Source organism: Symphalangus syndactylus, chromosome X, assembly GCF_028878055.3.
Source record: "Symphalangus syndactylus isolate Jambi chromosome X, NHGRI_mSymSyn1-v2.1_pri, whole genome shotgun sequence".
Taxonomy (NCBI): domain Eukaryota; kingdom Metazoa; phylum Chordata; class Mammalia; order Primates; family Hylobatidae; genus Symphalangus; species Symphalangus syndactylus.
Genome location: NC_072447.2, coordinates 69,742,080 through 69,755,618, shown reverse-complemented (window position 1 = coordinate 69,755,618; position 13,539 = coordinate 69,742,080). Strand labels below are relative to the sequence as shown.

Sequence of the window (13,539 nt, the reverse complement as noted above, 5' to 3'; positions counted from 1 at the left end):
TAGAGAATCCCAAAGTTTTCTAATCCTCACCTCTTATTCCTTGTCTCTCACTCTCCTTTTTCCCGTCATTCACTAAAATGTGAGTACCCTGCACACATGAGTACCACTAGCTGCCGGGCACGAAAAGAACAGATGTCTCAAGAGTGACTGTTGAAAACTATCACCCTGCACAAGGAAAGGCAGGTTTTGGAATAAATATTAACATATCAGTATTGTCTGAAATTGATGATGCCTTTTAAAGTGGATAGTTTCACAGAATGGAAATGCAGTTTGTAATTTTGCATGACAAATGGGGCCACTAAACTGCATGACAGCATTACATAATTTGCCTGGAATGAAGACCACCTTTTCAGCCCAGCATTCAAGGCCCTTCATGATCTGGCTCCTTTCTACCTTTGTAGCTTAACTATTTACTACTGCACTATTTACTACTACTCCCTGGTCCTTACGTTTCAGGCCGTTTCCTTCAACAGTCCAAGTTGTTTCAAGTCTCTTGGTTTTTGCACTTGTTTCTCCTACCTGGAATGTGCTTCCTCTCACTGCATTACATGGGTGGAAACAGGACTTACTTAAACATTTCATATCTGAAGTCTTTAATTAACTCCACAGCTTGGTCAGTTGATCGCTCTTTTGTACTCTTATATCCTTTATCCCTTTGTTATAGTATTTACTGCTAACTCCTGTTCCCTCAGAAGGACAGCTTCTCTGTGATCTCTTCAGAGGCAACAGCTGTGTGGCTGAATTCCTCTCCGTATTCTAGACATTGCCCAGCACAGACAAGGTTCTTTCTGGGGCATCAGAAAGTATTTTTTGACTAACTGACTGGCTGAGAGAAGCAATGCTGGCCCTGGGTATTTTCTTCTCAAGACAAGTAGAAGGGATTTGCCATGAGAGTCCACAGAAGCACTGGAGAAGAAGACAACTGAGGTGACAGTAACAATCTTACAGCCATTCTTTCAGATGATAACTTCCAGTGCCTCTGTAAGGTCAGATGTTTGCCTCCCTTTTCTCACAAGAAGAAACTGAGAAGGGAAGTGGCAGGTCTCCCAGGTCCCACAGCCAATCAGCAGTGGGGCTGGAACTCCAACCTTGGGCTCGTAACACCAGACCCTAAACTTCCTGCTCCAGCTCCCCTGAATCTGGGCAGGAGTTATAGTTCAAGCCTGACCTGGATGCATTCAGGATAAGGGGTTTCTCCATATGTTGCTTCTGGCCCTGAGAAGGCCATCATGATCCTGGGTGGTCTGTGATGCTGTCCAGGGTAAGCCCATTTACCCTGAGAGGATGTAGTACCTCTCCAAGTAACCATGGAGTCAAGTGTCTATCTCTGGCCAGCCTCAGGACAACAAAGATGTTTTCTCACCCATCACTGAGCTGTACATTGTGAACAAACTCAGGAAGCAGCAGATACTGGAGAACCTTCTTGCTCCACTTCTACCATCTATTGCCTGTGAGACATGAGGAAGTCAGTTAACTTCTCTTCCTTTTGGACCCATTAATTCCTGAAACAAAATGAAAGGCACAGGGAATTGAGGGTGGGGTATGGTACCAATAAGCCATGCACCTCACAGGCTTTTGGTGATGCTCTAGTCATATAATGAGCAAAGATAACGCTTGTGAATTGTAATGGGATATTTAAGTGTAAAAAAGTGTCACCATAAATCAGTGAGTGAATATTACTCTTGCAGGAAAATGCAGATAGGAAATAAGTATAAAATCCAGAAACCACTTTAATGTCTGCAGTGCTCATCTATGCCATGATAGGAATTATAAGGGAGTTTAGAGCTGTAGTTTTTGGGATTTGAAGTTGAGGAACTTTTTATCCATTGGTAGTTTAAAGTTTACGTTAACAATGTCATAAACCTGGACCTTTAGCTGGCCACCTTTGAAAGTATATAGAGAAGATACGCATGAGAATAAAGGTACCCACAGGGGGAAAACCAAATCACAAAATGAAATAAACAAAAACTTTATCATGATTATAACGTTTGAATCTACGGAATTTTTTTTTTTTTTTTTTGAGATGGAGTCTCACTCTGTCTCCCATACTGGAGTGCAGTGGTGTGATCTTGGCTCACTGCAACCTCCATCTCCTGGGTTCAAGTGATTCTCCTGTCTCACCTCCCAAGTATCTGTGACTACAGGCCCCAGCCACCACCATGCCTGGATAATTTTTGTCTTTTTAGTAGAGACGGGGTTTCACCATGTTGGCCAGGCTGGTCTCAAACTCCTGACCTCAGTTGATCAGCCTGCCTTGGCCTCCCAAAGTGCTGGGATTATAGGCATGAGCCATTGTGCCAGTCTTGAATCTGTGGATTTAGAGAGGCTTTAGGCCTCTTCTTCCCTCTGTTTGTCCCAGTATTATTAGTCAATATATTGCTTTCATTTTCTGGCACTTACCAAAAAAAAAAAAAAAAGATTTTAACTAATATGTTTCTTTTTATTTTTTTTTCTTTTTAATGCCAGTAACATTCTGTACCAGGAGAGGAAATGCCAATTTGTTACTGAGATGTACAGAAGATTGTTAACTGGGTATATGGAAATTAAGAATGTAAGCATATACAGACAAGGACTGGTGGTAAGGACAAAAATAGAATTTAAGAGCTGTGTGGGCCTTGAGATTATCTAGTCTCTCTCCTCATTTGTGTACAGAGTATGAAACAGGTCCAGAGACTGGAAAGGGTTTAAAGTAACAGTAAAGTCCTATAGGAGTCATATCTTAAATCAGTATGTCTGACTCCCAAGCCACACTGCTACTGCTGCTGCCCCTTCTTCTTTTGTCCCTTTTTTTTAAATAAAGGAAATTTAAAAAGAGAGATACATTTTTGGTTCTTATTTTATTCCAGCCCCATTTTTTTCCTTTGTCACTGAACTGTAGTTGATATGTCCTTCCTACTAGTTTATTTTTTCACTATGTATGTATCCCCAAAATATATATTGTTTTCATGTTTTAAATTTTTACCCATATAGTGTACTATGCCAGTATTTTTGTATCCTGCTTTTTTCGGTCTATTTTTGTGACCTTTTCATATGGATATATAAAATGCCATTTTGAGGCTATACCACAATGTATATATTCCCAAAGAATGAATATTTAGGTAATTGTCAGTTTGGGATTTTTTTTTGTTTTTTGTTTTTTGGTTTTTTTAGTTCTTGTTCTAAAATATCCTTACACATTTCTCCTTTTGCACATGAGTTTCTGTTGTGCATATGTCTAGAATTGCTGGATCATAGGGTGGGCACATCTTCGATTTTGCTGGAGAATACCAAACTTCTCTTCAGAATAGTTACATTGGTGTGTCAGGTGGAACCAGAATCTGCTCTGAGTACGTCACAAGATTTAGTGAGGATCCAAGCAGACCGAGAGTGTGAAAACACATGTGAAGTTGTTGACAGTGCTGTGTCATGAATCGTGAAGGGGCAATTTTAAGTCAGCGTATGGACAACAATGGTCATCAGTAGACACTGGATAAATGACCAACTTGTCCTATGAATGAGGTCTTAATTTTATCTACCTTAGGACCATGTCCAGAGAATCAGCAAAAATGATTACATGTAATTATATCTTCAGGTTTTGTGAGGGCTTTAGATCTGATATAAACATACAGGAAAAAATCATTTTTAATAAAGCTGGAAGAGACATAATAGCATCAGTTTCTAGGCAGAAAATCAGCCCTATACAAATTCTAAAGGCCGGTTACAAACTGGACATGTTTTAACATGGTTTAGAATGTTTTCACCGAAAACTAGCACTGTGCCTTGTCTCTGAGAAAAACAGATAAATGAGTCAATTATGTGTTTACAGTTTAATTCATATTCAGTTATATTTTGCAGCTTAAAAGGCCACTAACAAGAAAATAGAACATAACAAAATAAATCTCACTTGAAATACTGGTTGTTTTGTTTGCTGGTTGGTTCTTTTAGTGTACTTTCCTTTTTACTGTGTTTTTGTTTCTGGGTTAAGATGGTGGCAAACTGGTGATGCTTCATCCACTTTTACTCTCTCACTGAATAATCCATGATGGACTGGAGAATCTCAATGATTGGTTCACCATACTCTGGCAGAAATTCCTACTGACTGCCATATAGGTAAGGCTTGACTAAGAAACTCTTGGTAACCAATGCAGACTCAGACCTCTTGAAAAAAACCAGCAGGGCCAAGTTGGATAAAAGCCAAAATTACTATGTTTGCCAAATTACACTGTCAGGTTTCGTAGAACAGCGAGGACTCTCATATACCTAAAGATAGTGAAAAGATGTATAGAGATTGCTGAGGTTGGAAATATATGTTGAGTTTAATCTAACACTGTAATCTACAATGACCTTTCAATGAAGATTTAAGGAATTTGGAATCTGTTCTGCAGGCAGAAGGGAAAGTACTGATGATTTTGAGCAGTGGCAATAGGATCAGATGCATGCTTTAGAAGGTTCAGAAGTATAAAGGGTATATGTATATTAGGGCTGGAGTGGCTGGAGGCTGGGAGACAAACTTATTGCAAGACTCCATATAAAATCATATTTACCTCACTGAGTCCTGTCCTCAGGTAAATATTGTTAATTAAAAGGGTTTCACCATTTACAGAGCTTTCAGATTATTTATCCTTAATATTATTATCCCCACATGTGCTCATGAGCAAGCCTCTCAGGATCTTCTGCTCCAGTCTTGTGACGGTAGCATGTTCCTGCTTCTGGTGGTGCTAAACCCTGGGCAATCATCTCTCCTAGGAACAGCTGTTCTTCATGGGTGACTGCTGTGAAACCAACAGGATGGCCTCTTTTCTATTTAATCCTAAGAGTGGGCATAAGGTAAGCATTTGCAAGATTTTACTGAAAGTTTTGGAATGGAAGAAGGAAAATGCTACACTGAATATAATTACAACTATTCAGGCACAGACCCATCCCAGAGTCTCTTACCAAGTTGACTCTCCTGTCTGTCTTCCTTTTCTGCCTTCACTTGGCTTCAGACAGCTCACCTTCCAACCACTTGAAGTGTTTATAGCATCTCCACATCTCTCCACAAGGTGGAGTTCAAGGCCAAATTTTTCACCAGCCACAGATACTGGAAGGAGTATTTTTTTCTTCATACATAGTCAAGGTAAGGCCTGCCTCCTAGGTCTTCATTTCCTGTTCATACATTGAATCTGACAGTGGCAATGTATTCCCTTTGGAGGAAATTCTGTCTAGGCCTAAAGCAGTGTGGTCTAGCTTTATGGTTTGATTAAAGACAATCACACAATATCCAATATATTTCCTACATCACATGTAGGCCATCAATAGTCTGATCAAGGCTTGGCTATGTCATGTCCAACACAGCTCCTAGGCATCAAATGATCATAAACTCTGGAGGTTCACTCTCACTCATGGCACCTGTCTTAGCCTGTTTTCTGTTGCTTATAACAAAATACCTGAAAATTTATAAAAAATAAAATAAAATTTATTTCTTACAGTTCTGGAGGCTGGGAAGTTCAAGTTTGAGGGGCCACATCTGGCGAGGGCCTTCTTGATGGTAGAAACTCTCTGCAGTCCTGAGGTAGCGCAGGGTATCACATGGCAAAGGGACCAAGTATGCTAACATGGCAGCTTAGGTCTGTCTTTCTCTTCTTATAAAGCCACCAGTTCTACTTCCATGATAATCTGTCAGTGGATTAATCCATTCACCCTCATGTTCCAATCACCTGTTAAAGGCCATACCTCTGAATACTGCCACATTGGAGATAAAGTTTCAACCTAAGTTTTGGAGGGAATATTCAAACCATAGCAGTTCCTTTCTGTGTATTTGTATGCATGCATGTACACATGTGTGTAGAGACACAGAGAGGACTAGAGAGGCAGAAAACGCATATATACACCTGTACATTAAATCCATCTATGTACACATATACGAAGTTGTAAAAATAGAACCATAGTATATATCCTCCTCTATAAATATTTCCACTTAATAGAACGTGAACATGTTTGTATGTTCTTTTATGCAGAGTTACTTCTTTATATAGTATTCCATTGTGTGAATAAAGCATAATTTATTTAGCAAATTCTTGATATTTATTGGGACAGTTTCCAAAATTTGATTATGAACAATGCCACCAAGAACATTGTCATACACATATATTGTGTACTTATGCATGAATTTCAATAGGGTGACCCATTAATTCAAATATTTATTTCTTATCTTTCTAGGTAAAATATTGGGTAGGTCCTTTGGAGTTCTAGACTCAGTTTGAGATTACAGAAGATATGCTCAACATCCTCCTTTGACCTTGTCCCAGTTTCACCATATTTGATAGATGCTTTATAGTCTCTGGTAAGGAATTTTATTTTGTTCATTTCAACAAGAAAAATTACATAAATAGGTAACAGCTCCACTCAAAGCTGTTTTAAATGAACAAAATATTGGACTTTGTGAACAAATGCGATACTTTTTCTTTCTGTAATTATTGGCTAGCAATCTTATTTTACTAAATCTATACTGACAAATTTAATTTGGTCCATTTATTTGAGTTTAAAGACTATTTCAAACTCTCCCCAGTGAAACAGTAATGGGCCATTGCTATCCTCAAAAGAACTAAATATATAAGTAGCAGCTTTCCTCAAAAAAGATGATAAAGTCTTCTTTTCCCTTTAGGGCATAAATTTCAGTGGCAGATAAAACTATTTTACCAACAATATGCTCACTTCTTCCATGGTATGTTTTTCTTCCCTACTAAGTTGAAAGTTTCTCTCAGTTACCATAGCCACTCACAAGTTTTTCTCTACCTAACTGAAGTTGCTCTCTTCTGCTGGTCATTAGGACATTAACTTTTAGAATGATTTCTGTTTCAGCCTCTTGTTTTGAAGGCAGGCTTTTAATTTCCTCAGAGAAATTGCAATGGAATGAAAATTTGTTCTCTCTTTTACATATGTACACTTTTATAAGAGATGTAATGTTTTTAAATAAAATTTTTAATTCATACAAAACATGTCTCTAACAGTGTGAAGGTTATAAAGATTAATAATAGTAGAAATGTCCATGTACAAATCACACAGAATAATTCTAGTCAGATATAGTTTTTGTAAGGACAAAAAAGAAAATAGATCTAAAAAGGTAAATAAGAGAGATCATTGCATAGTCCTTTACAGTGCAACAAAGGTTGTTTAGAAAGGACCCGCTCCATACTTATCCGATTCTCCATTTCCCACTGAATTTCCTTTCCAAACAATGTACAGTATTCTCAATATCTATCAAAATTCCATAAAAGTTATGATTCCCAATTTATACAAACTGTCCACCAAGATGTTTTCTCCCAAACATCGCATTCTGGAACCAAGCCATTAAAGACTTGGACTGTGACACAGTTTTCATTATGAGAACCATACACATTGGTGTAATTACCCTCACCTCCTATTTACTACCCTCTAAAGGGAATCCCTATGGCCTTAGGCTTACACACACATCTAGGAGCTCTAAGGACCAGGAAAAGTTAAAAGTGAACCAACCACTCAATAAGGTGGCTCTTCAGACCCTTCAGTGCCTACCACGAAGGAGAACAATTCCACAGGAAATGGCTTAGGCAGAGTCATCCCAAACCTAAGCTGCCTCTACTGGCTAGAAATCAACTGTGGAGTTCCAACCCACAGTAACCAGCCAGCCATACCCCGGGCTTTCATTCTCATAAAAGACTAAACTACTGTAAACCCAAAATAAAATTCTAAGGCCCCCCTCCAACCATCTGAATGGACATCCTCCTCTGCCAGGGCACTCTAAAATTTAACCTGAAAGACTGGTTCAGGATATGGCAGAAAGTAGGGGGGTCGGACCTACCTCATTATACCCTCCAACATTAACATAAACTCAGACCTTAAATATGATAAGAAACCTTCTAATGTATTCTCTCTGAAGGCATCTACCTGGAGGCTCCATCAGGATGATGAAACTTTGGTGTCTACAACCTCTTACTATAACCCAGACATTGCATTTTATTGATAATACCAGTTGCCAATCAGAAAATTTTTAAATCTACCTATAAATTGAAAGCAACCCCCCTTCCAGTTGTATCTTAAATGTATTTAAATGATGTCTCATGTCTCCCTAAAATGTATAAAATCAAGCTGCACCCCGACCACCTTGGGCACATGTTCTCAGGATATCCTGAGGGCTTTGTCACAGGCCATAGTCACTCATATTTGTCTAAGAATAAATCTTTTCAAATATTTTACAGAGTTTGACTCTTTTCCTCCACTCTATGCCCCTAGTCACCACAAAAGCACAATCCCCAGCTGTTACTGGAAGGTTCCCCCAATTCTCAGATGGAAAGAGGCCAGGAGAGAACAAAATTCGAGCTAATTTGTTAGTTCTCACCCTTCTGCCCCCATGCCGACCTCCGCACTATTGGTTGTAAGGCAAATTTTTGTTTGTTTTTTTTTCCTTGTCAGCCTCCTAGAAACCCTGCCTGCTGCCTAAACAAGGGAATTGCAGTGGAGAAGGAGTAATTCATGCAGAGAGGCTGTGTGGGACACTGAAGTTTTATTATTACTCAAATCTGTCTCTCCAAGCCTTCCCTGGGATCAGAGATTTTAAGGATAATTTGGTGGGGAGAGGCTTGGGAAGTGGGGTGTGCTGATTGGTCAGGCTGGAGATGGAATCATAGGCGGTCAAAGTGAGTTTCTCTTGCTGTCTTCTGTTCTTGCGTAAAATCGCAGAACTGGTTGAACCAGGTTACCAGCCTCAATCTGGTTGAGCCAGATTACCAGACCTGGAGTGCAGTGTCTGCAAAATATGTCAAGCACTGATGTTAGATTTTGCAATAGTGATGTTATTCACAGGAGCAATTTGGGGAGGTTCAGATACTTGCAGCCGTAGGCTGCATGGCCCCAAACCGTGATTTCTAATCTTGTAGCTAGTTTGTTAGTCCTACAAAGACAGACTCGGACTGGTCCCCAGGCAAGAAGGGTTGATTTGTTTTGCTTTCCCCTTTGGGAAAGGGCTATTATTAATTTTGTTTCAAAGTTGAACTATAAACTAAATTCCTTCCCAAGGTTAGTTTGGCCTATGCCCAGGAATCAACAAGGCCAGCTTAAAGGTTAGAAGCAAGATAGAGTCGAGTCAGTTAGGACTGATCTCTTTTACTGTCATAATTTCCTCAGTTACAATTTTTGCAAAGGCGGTTTCAGCCTTGCTGGAACAAAGCCTATGATTGTTTTCTTTCTTTCTTTCTTTATTATTAGTATTATTATACCTTAAGTTCTAGGGTACATGTGCACAATGTGCAGGTTTGTTACATATGTATACATGTGCCATGTTGGTGTGCTGCACCCATTAACCCATCATTTACATTAGGTATATCTCCTCATGCTATCCCTCCCCGCTCCCCCTGCCTATGATTGTTTTCAAGGTACCTGACTTACGCGGCATTTTCAAACTGACCTGGGCCTGCTTTTCTCCTTCCTCTCTTGTCCTAATATTTGTATAGGGCCAGACTGTGATAACGTACATTTGCTTTTGTCTTTATCCATTGTCCTTTCTGCTTTTGTGATTAGGATGTAATGAAGTAGTTAGAAGCATTCCTTCACATTTCTCCAATTGGCTATGCTGACTTTTTATATAAAGCTGATATTTGCTCTACCAGTGCATCTGAAAAATCCACCCATAGATTTATTTTTTTTATTATTATTATACTCTAAGTTTTAGGGTACATGTGCACAACGTGCAGGTTTGTTGCATATGTATACATGTGCCATGTTGGTGTGCTGCACCCATTAACTCGTCATTTAGCATTAGGTATGTCTCCTAATGCTATCCCTCCCCTCTCCTCCCACCCCACAACAGTCCCCGCTGTGTGATGTTCCCCTTCCTGTGTCCATATGTTCTCATTGTTCAGTTCCCACCTGTGAGTGAGAACATGCGGTGTTTGGTTTTTTGTCCTTGCTATAGTTTGCTGAGAATGATGGTTTCCAGCTTCATCCCTGTCCCTACAAAGGATATGAACTCATCATTTTTCATGGCTGCATAGTATTCCATGGTGTATATCTGCCACATTTTCTTAATCCAGTCTATCATTGTTGGACATTCGGGTTGGTTCCAAGTCTTTGCTATTGTGAATAGTGCCGCAATAAACATACGTGTGCATGTGTCTTTATAACAGCATGATTTATAATCCTTTGGGTATATACCCAGTAATGGGATGGCTGGGTCAAATGGTATTTCTAGTTCTAGGTCCTTGAGGAATCACCACACTGACTTCCACAATGGTTGAACTAGTTTACAGTCCCACCAACCGTATAAAAGTGTTCCTATTTCTCCACATCCTCTCCAGCACCTGTTGTTTCCTGACTTTTTAATGATGGCCATTCTAACTGGTGTGAGATAGTATCTCATTGTGGTTTTGATTTGCATTTCTCTGATGGCCAGTGATGATGAGCATTTTTTCATGAGTTTTTTGGCTGCATAAATGTCTTCTTTTGAGAAGTGTCTGTTCATATCCTTTGCCCACTTTTCAATGGGATTGTTTGTTTGTTTCTTGTAAATTTGTTTCAATTCATTGTGGATTCTGGATATTAGACCTTTGTCAGATGAGTAGGTTGCAAAATTTTTCTCCCATTCTGTAGGTTGCCTGTTCACTCTGATGGTAGTTTCTTTTGTGCAGAAGCTCTTTAGTTTAATTAGATCCCATTTGTCAATTTTGGCTCTTCTTGCCATTGCTTTTGGTGTTTTAGACATGAAGTCCTTGCCCATGCCTATGTCCTGAATGGTATTGCCTAGGTTTTCTTCTAGGGTTTTTACGGTTTTAGGTCTAACATATAAGTCTTCAATCCATCTTGAATTAATTTTTGTATAAGATGTGAGGAAGGGATCCAGTTTCAGCTTTCTACATATGGCTAGCCAGTTTTCCCAGCACCATTTATTAAATAGGGAATCCTTTCCCCATTGCTTGTTTTTGTCAGGTTTGTCAAAGATCAGATGGTTGTAGATATGCAGCATTATTTCTGAGGGCTCTGTTCTGTTCCATTGGTCTATATCTCTGTTTTGGTACCAGTACCATGCTGTTTTGGTTACTGTAGCCTTCTAGTATAGTTTCAAGTTAGGTAGCGTGATGCCTACAGCTTTGTTCCTTTGGCTTTGGATTCACTTGGAAATGCAGGCTCTTTTTTGGTTCCAGATGAACTTTAAAGTAGTTTTTTCCAATTCTGTGAAGAAAGTCATGGGTAGCTTGATGGGGATGGCATTGAATCTATAAAGTACCTTGGACAGTATGGCCATTTTCATGATATTGATTCTTCCTACCCATAAGCATGAAATGTTCTTCCATTTGTTTGTGTCCTCTTTTATTTCATTGAGCAGTGGTTTGTAATTCTCCTTGAAGAGGTCCTTCACATCCCTTGTAAGTTGGATTCCTAGGTATTTTATTCCCTTTGAAGCAATTGTGAATGGGAGTTCACTCATGATTTGGCTCTCTGTTTGTCTGTTATTGGTGTATAAGAATGCTTGTGATTTTTGTACATTGATTTTGTATGCTGAGACTTTGCTGAAGTTGCTTTCCAGCTTAAGGAGATGTTGGGCTGAGACTATGGGGTTTTCTAGGTATACAATCATGTCATCTGCAAACAGGGGCAACTTGACTTCCTCTTTTCCTAATGGAATACCCTTTATTTCTTTCTCCTGCCTGATTGCCCTGGCCAGAACTTCCAGCACTATGTTGAATAGGCATGGGGAGAGAGGACATCCCTGTCTTGTGCCAGTTTTCAAAGGGAATGCTTCCAGTTTTTGTCCATTCAGTGTGATATTGGCTGTGGGTTTGTCATAGATAACTCTTATTATTTTGAGATATGTCCCATCAATACCTAATTCATTGAGAGTTTTTAGCATGAAGGATTGTTGAATTTTGTCAAAGGCCTTTTTTGCATCTATTGAGATAATAATGTGGTTTTTGTCTTTGGTTCTGTTTATATGCTGGATTACGTTTATTGATTTTCATATGTTGAACCAGGCTTGCATCCCAGGGATGAAGCCCACTTGATCATGGTGGTTAAGCTTTTGGATGTGTTACTGGGTTCGATTTGCCAGTATTTTATATTGAGGATTTTTGTATCAATGTTCACCAAGGATATTGGTCTAAAATTCTCTTTTTTGTGTTGTTGTGTCTCTGCCAGGCTTTGGTATCATGATGATTCTGGCCTCATAAAATGAGTTAGGGAGGATTCCCTCTTTTTCTATTGATTGGAATAGTTTCAGAAGGAATGGTACCAGCTCCTCCTTGTACCTCTGGTAGAATTTGGCTGTGAATCCATCTGGTCCTCGACTTTTTTTGGTTGGAAAGCTATTGATTATTGCCTCAATATCAGAGCCTGTTATTGGTCTATTCAGAGATTCAACTTCTTCCTGGTTTAGTCTGGGGAGGGTGTATGTGTCCAGGAATTTATCCATTTCTTCTAGATTTTCTAGTTTATTTTCGTAGAGGTGTTTATAGTATTCTCTGATGGTAGTTTGTATTTCCATGGGATCGGTGGTGATATCCCCTTTGTCATTTTTTATTGCATCTATTTGATTCTTCTCTCTTTTCTTCTTTGTTAGTCTTGCCAGCAGTCTATCAATTTTGTTGATCTTTTCAAAAATCCAGCTTCTGGATTCATTGATTTTTTGAAGGGTTTTTTGTGTCTCTATGTCCTTCAGTTCTGCTCTGATTTTAGTTATTTCTAGCCTTCTGCTAGCTTTTGAATGTGTTTGCTCTTGCTTTTCTAGTTCTTTTAATTGTGATGTTAGGGTGTCATTTTTGGATTTTTCCTGCTTTCTCTTGTGGGCATTTAGTGCTATAAATTTCCCTCTACACACTGCTTTGAATATGTCCCAGAGATTCTGGTATGTTGTGTCTTTGTTCTCGTTGGTTTCAAAGAACATCTTTATTTCTGCCTTCATTTCATTCTGTACCCAGTAGTCATTCAGGAGCAGGTTGTTCGGTTTCCATGTAGTTGAGCAGTTTTGAGTGAGTTTCTTAATCCTGAGTTCTAGTTTGATTGCATTGTGGTCTGAACTACAGTTTGTTATAATTTCTGTTGTTTTACATTTGCTGAGGAGTGCTTTACTTCCAACTATGTGGTCAATTTGGAATAGGTGTGGTGTGGTGCTGAAAAAAAATGTATATTCTGTTGATTTGGGGTGGAGAGTTCTGTAGATGTCTCTTAGGTCCACTTTGTGCAGAGCCGAGTTCAATTCCTGGGTATCCTTGTTAACTTTCTGTGTCGTTGATCTGTCTAATGTTGACAATGGGGTGTTAAATTCTCCCATTATTATTGTGTGGGGGTCTACGTCTCTTTGTAGGTCACTAAGGACTTGCTTTATGAATCTGGGTGCTCCTGTATTGGGTGCATATATATTTAGGATAGTTAGCTCTTCTTGTTGAATTGATCCCTTTACCATTATGTAATGGCCTTCTTTGTCTCTTTTGATCTTTGTTGGTTTAAAGTCTGTTTTATCAGAGACTAGGATTGCAACCCCTGCCTTTTTTTGTTTTCCATTTGCTTGGTAGATCTTCCTCCATCCCTTTATTTTGAGCCTATGTGTGCCTCTGC

At 39.2% G+C, this 13,539-nt stretch overlaps 1 non-coding gene across 2 annotated transcripts; it reads left to right on the top strand.

Annotated features, from left to right (window-relative positions):
• The first annotated feature begins 936 nt into the window (after positions 1–936).
• On the top strand, positions 937–8,187 carry LOC129475195 (uncharacterized). Of its 2 annotated transcripts, XR_008654780.2 has the most exons (6): positions 937–1,465; positions 2,467–2,578; positions 3,965–4,089; positions 4,726–4,806; positions 4,965–5,095; positions 6,178–8,187. It is a non-coding gene; the product is annotated as an uncharacterized protein (transcript). The 2 variants fall into 2 exon arrangements; XR_010119569.1 differs by lacking the exon at positions 4,965–5,095 and having other exon boundaries at positions 937–2,578.
• The last annotated feature ends 5,352 nt before the right edge of the window (positions 8,188–13,539 follow it).